We start from the raw sequence: 5,850 nt of genomic DNA on the forward strand, positions 1-5,850 counted from the left end.
ATATTTATGCATGAAAAATTTTTACTTTAAAAACATCAACAACAACATAGATCAAGTTCGGCCTTTGTTTTAGCATTGTCTTCTTTAGGTTGTCTTTTTGGTAAGACGAAAAGATCTATCGAATAACTTAAAAACAACTTTTTATCATTTTTTAATGATTGTGTTGAGCAAAGTGAAAAGTCACGACTAAGCCCAGTTTTACAACTCACAGAACTCTTAACCGAAATTCAACTTATTTCTTATCTCTTTCCAATTCTAAAATTAAATAGTTTGAATCTCGGTTAAGAGTTTTTAACCATTCAGTTTCATAACCTAATCTAAAAGATATCTCTTCGAGATTTATTACTGAAAAAACAATGAAAAAGATCTTTCTACTATTTTGATAATTTTCATCATTCATCTGTGAGCAATACGCGGGATCGCCACTGAGATTGGAATTGTTTCTCGTGTTCGAAAATTATACAGGGTAGAATAAAAGATGCAGCATTATGAGAAATTTATCCATGTTCTAATGAACATTAATATATTTTTTTGAAAACGAATCCCCAAAGAGGATTTTGATGAAAGATAATGGCTCTTGCATACATGATATCGTAAGCATTGCAGGATCTATAAATGGGATACATATATTGATAGTTATACAATTTCGTTTAATTTTGTGTAAAAATTAATTCATGGATCTGATATTAAATGTTACATGTGCCAAAATATAAAAAAACTAAAAAAAATTAAAAAAAAAGCTTAAAGATGACTAAAAGATACTTGCAAAAATCATCTTTATTATAAATAAATATAATAAAATTATAATAAATGGATAAAACTATATATATAAAGAGAGCTTTCCAACAGAGGCACAAATCGATGTAAAAATCATTCTGTTTTTGTTTTTTTACTGATTATCGAATAAGGACAGGATAACTCTTATGTCAATTTATGTTTCTTACTGGAAAACTCTTATTGATGACTAACAGTGCAACATCTTTAGTCATTTTTTTGACGATTATATTTTTTCACTAAAAGATATCTTTATAACAATTTAATCCTTTCGTAGTCATCTTTCAGATAACTTTATGCTCTCTCTCTCTCTCTCTCTCTCTCTCTCTCTCTCTCTCTCTCTCTCTCTCTCTCTCTCTCTCAAAATTAAATTTTCTCTTCTACAAAATTATTTTACAACATTATCTTGAAGGAAAACTTTCTTTTATATTATTTTTCTTAAAATAAGTTTTAAGATTACTTTAAATAAAAATTTAAACTCTCCAAACTCAAAAATGTTACAAATCGAGTTATAAATATAAATCAAGTGGATTTCTTGAAATGTTATAAAAACTTTCTGGAACTAAAGTTGTAACGTCTAATATCGAAGGCAAATTTTACAAATGTCGCAGAAACTTTGCAAATATGACGTCGCATTTGTAAGACAATTAATTTAGGATATTTCTAAGACGTTATCAAAATATTTATACGACAAAACGTAAAAACGTTACATAATTTTGTTTAGTGGATAGACAATGAGATTTGTACTCAATGTTATATTTTAAACACTATTCAGCATCAACCAAAAATTAAATTTCAGATTTTTCTTTAATTTAAACAGATTTAAGATTTAAGTATTATTAAACAGATTAAAGAGAGATGTAGATAAAAATTAATGTAACAATTCACAACTAATAAAACTGATAATGTATTAGCATTATAATTGAAAAATATTATTAATAGCTAATAATGAATCCCTTAACACAACATTAAATTCTCTTTTAATCACTTACAACTTATCTAGATAGCACAACTTATCCATTTTTGACAATATTAAATATTAAATATTAAATTTCATGGAATCGTACACGTGAGAACACAATCAATAAAAAATAAATGCCTTTAATGGTATACATTACATTTTATCTACATTTTATCTAGAATAGCTACAACTTACAACTTATCTATTAGAATAGATTAATATATAAAAATATCAGTTTTAATAATTAAATCAATCAGTAATTCAATCCTAGAAATAAATAATAATTTATTTATTTTTGGGATTGAATTGCTGATTGATATATTTTTTCGATTGCCACGTCACGTTATACAACTTATGAATAAACATGGATAATCTAGTATTATGTATAATTGGTTTCAAATTTTTATTTTTCTGCAAACTAGGATAACATTTCTGATAATGAAAAATTGCAAAAAATTCCATGGACTGAATTACCAGGTCACAATACTTTGGTAAAGTAAATACAAGTATTGGAAATCAAAAAGAAATTTAGGTAAAATTTTGAGATGCATAGTTCTACTTTGATTACAAGTAGATAGATTCAAACCACAAAAAATTAAATACGGTTTTTTACTTGTCACATAAGGAAATCGTTAGGTCGAAATCGCTAAGTCTACGAATTAATAAATCTGGATATGGAGACTGTAAGTGTATAAACAATTAGTAATCAGATCTTCGTTAATATCTTCAGGTAAAATATCAATATTATTTACACCTTGTATTATATCCTTAATTGCATGAGTAATTTCATCCCTTGTTCTAGCGAATTAAAAAATATAAAAATTATATATGCGTGCATGCGTGCGTGCGCGTGTGCGTGTGTGTGCGTGTGTGCGTGCGTGCGTGTGCGCGCGTGGTGTGTGTGTGTGTGTGTGTGTGTGTGTGGTGTGTGTGTGTGTGTGGTGTGTGTGTGTGTGTGTGTATTTTTTATTATATCAAATATTTATTTATAAATATTTAAACATTATTTATACATATGATACGAAACAAATAGTGTTTTCTCTTGGGATATCTGAGTGTAATCTCGCATTATACCAGTTGCGAGTAAGTGCTGCATCAGTGCTGCACTACATAAGTGTACATACACCATGGTGTACACTACTTCATGCTATCGTGTTTAATTCTACTGCCGGTTGACTTCCATTTTCAAATTTTTAATATCACACTAATTCATCGTCTCTTTGAAATCGTATAGCAAAATCTCACTTCGTGCATAAAATTTGCACTACACTATAGCCATGGAAACACGTTATACTGAATGAGTTCGCCTATCACCAGCCAAGGAAACACGCTACACTTTCTGAATGTTGCACTGATGGGCGATAGTGCAACCAAGAGAAAATGCTATAATTGTTCAGAGAGTACACCGATATCAATGATCTTTTTAAATGGTTTAGGCTGTGTTCTGGGAGCATACTGTTAACACTATTGCGTCTTTCTATCTTAATCTTCTATCCTAATTCTTGTTTATGAGAGGATGACAAAACAGAATGATGCAATAGCGCTGATGGCGCACTTCCTAAACGCAGGCTTAGTGTAATATATAAAATCAAATGTAAACATAAATATTCATTGTAATTGTACTTACATGTATAAGCAATAGCATAATTAATAAATATTCTATTATTTTCTCTAGTAACAATCATAACTTCAGCCATTAATTTACATATATCTTCTGATATCAGGGACAAATTATCAATTACATGAATGCATACTCTATCGTCAATTTTTTCCTGGAAATTATTTATATAAATTTGTAATAACAAAATCTATATTGTCCTGCAAGGTGATACTTGATTTAAAAAATTCTAAATGTCACTTGTCTTCTAACAAACTCTTGAACTTCTGCCTGATAAAGTCCATGAGATTATCAACTTCTTCTTTAGTACGTTTCTCTATACTAAATACATAAACTGTGGCTTCTAGAATACATCGATATGCACAAATTTAACATTTCGTCCATTTTGCCCTGTCATAAATAAAGTACAAGGTATGAGATAAATGAACAATCAGCCAGTGTGTCTACAAATTCTCTTTAAAAATACACTTATTCAAAAAAAAAGCGGTACGGCAGAAAAGTTGGAAAAATTTACGAAACTTCAAATCATAACTCGTGATTAATAATTATGATAGAGGTGTTAAGAAAACGAAAATGAAGCTTGAAGTCCGTACTTTGAGAATCTTCTAGTGCCGTTTGAGTGACATCAATTTTCTAATGGTTGATGATAGAGGACCTACAAAATTGACAAATAGAATCTTCTGTTACGGAGGAAAGCAAATGATACAGTAATGGGATAAAAAGGGCGTGAAATTTCAAAATCTTCCCTTCAAAAGCACTTTCGCGGAATTCAATATGATAATTTTTCGCCAAGTTATAACAATTCGTGGTGATTGGTAGACTCGTGCTATAGAGAGAGTACTCTCTATAATTTTGGCGTTCCACTCTTATCGCTCCACGGGTTAAATTTAGAGATCTACTATATATATAAACCACTATTTAAAATAAGAATGCAAAATGCTATTTTCATTTTAAATACATATTTAAATACATATTTAAATACATATTTAAAATGAAATTATTTTAAATATTATTCAACCCTGATATTGATAAACATTACAGCACGAATATTTTTTGCTCCTAGAATCATAAAAATATTGACATCGAAAAATATATTTGATGATTATTTTTGGAGTTTCGTTTGTTAGTTGAATTCATGTATTGTTTATTATACATTATTTTATGGGCTTTTTATCTTCATGAGTTTGCGCATTATTTCGTGCTGCCTCTCGATTAATCTGACCTCATCTGACTTGATCTATTGTAGGTAATTTATCAAAGTATGGTAAAAGTCATAAAATGGGTTTTTTCCGATAAATGCTCATTGCAGGTTTCAATGATTCCTTCGTTATCAATTAAATATTGATTGAGCAAGTTATTTTACAAAAATACTTTTAAAATAATTTTATATAATATATATTAACTATTTTACAATTAATTTTTAATAATAGTAAAATGTTAGAAGTTCTATCAATTTAGATGAAAATTATATTTTTATTAATTAAAACTTTTTGTATTACTCTGTATGAATAAATTATTGATCTAGTATTTCAATATTCTGCAGAAATATATTTAAAAAACATAAATAGCTTGAATATAAAAAAGAATAAATACTTACTTAAATACTTAGATTTATTTTTAAAGATATAATATATGTGTAGCATTGTGATAAAAATTTTGTTAAGTTTTTTATTAATCTATCAACATTATTAGTTATTAGAAATAACACAATCAATAAATCATTTTCTGTATCTTTCATTTTTTTCTTTGAAATGAAAGAGAGGTACATTTTGCATTCTTGGAAATTAAATTTTCAGGAGACATTTTTATTTCTCCTTTTTCACACGTTTAAACTTCAGTAAGTCCGCATGTCTTTCCAAAAGAGGAACTTTCTCCCTTTGACATCGTATTTCACGCAACGGTAAGTTATACGAAGATGCTCTTTGTTTAAACAGGGTTCGCGGATATAAGGTCTGTTATAAAAGGTCCTCGCCCTTGAAATTAATTCGCGAAGGAGACAAAGGCATCGCCCCTCAGTTTACTGAACGAATCGTGCGCGCGGTTTTACGGATGGCGAATCATTGATACACGGTATATAAACATTATTTGAGTAGAATGAAAATAATTAGTAACACATTATCGCAATTGCAGTTGGTAAAAAGATTCTTATGAGAAAGTTGTTTTTCTTTCAAATATTAATCAGGTTTAGATATGGTTATAACGAAGTTGTTAAAGAGTGAATCATTTTTACAAAAGAATTGATGCTTTACAGATCACATAACTATTACAATACTTAACTGTTAATTTTTTGTTAATTTATATAAGCTTATATTAATGTATGTATTCATGCAAATTTATTCTGAATTTTTATATTTTCAAAATAAGTTATTTATAAAATAAGTAATTTATATTTTCATAAAATATTTATTATAAAATATTTTGCACAACATTTATATATAAACATTTATATATAAATACTTCGCAAAATACGTTGCAACAAATACATAGTATGACGAAC

General features: G+C 28.1%; 1 pseudogene; it reads right to left on the reverse strand.

Moving 5' to 3' along the window:
- Nucleotides 1–2,024: 2,024 nt before the first annotated feature.
- Nucleotides 2,025–3,737, reverse strand: LOC108688659 (annotated as a pseudogene).
- Between the last annotated feature and the right edge of the window lie 2,113 nt (nucleotides 3,738–5,850).

Source organism: Atta colombica, unplaced genomic scaffold (genome assembly GCF_001594045.1).
Source record: "Atta colombica isolate Treedump-2 unplaced genomic scaffold, Acol1.0 scaffold238, whole genome shotgun sequence".
NCBI lineage: Eukaryota > Metazoa > Arthropoda > Insecta > Hymenoptera > Formicidae > Atta > Atta colombica.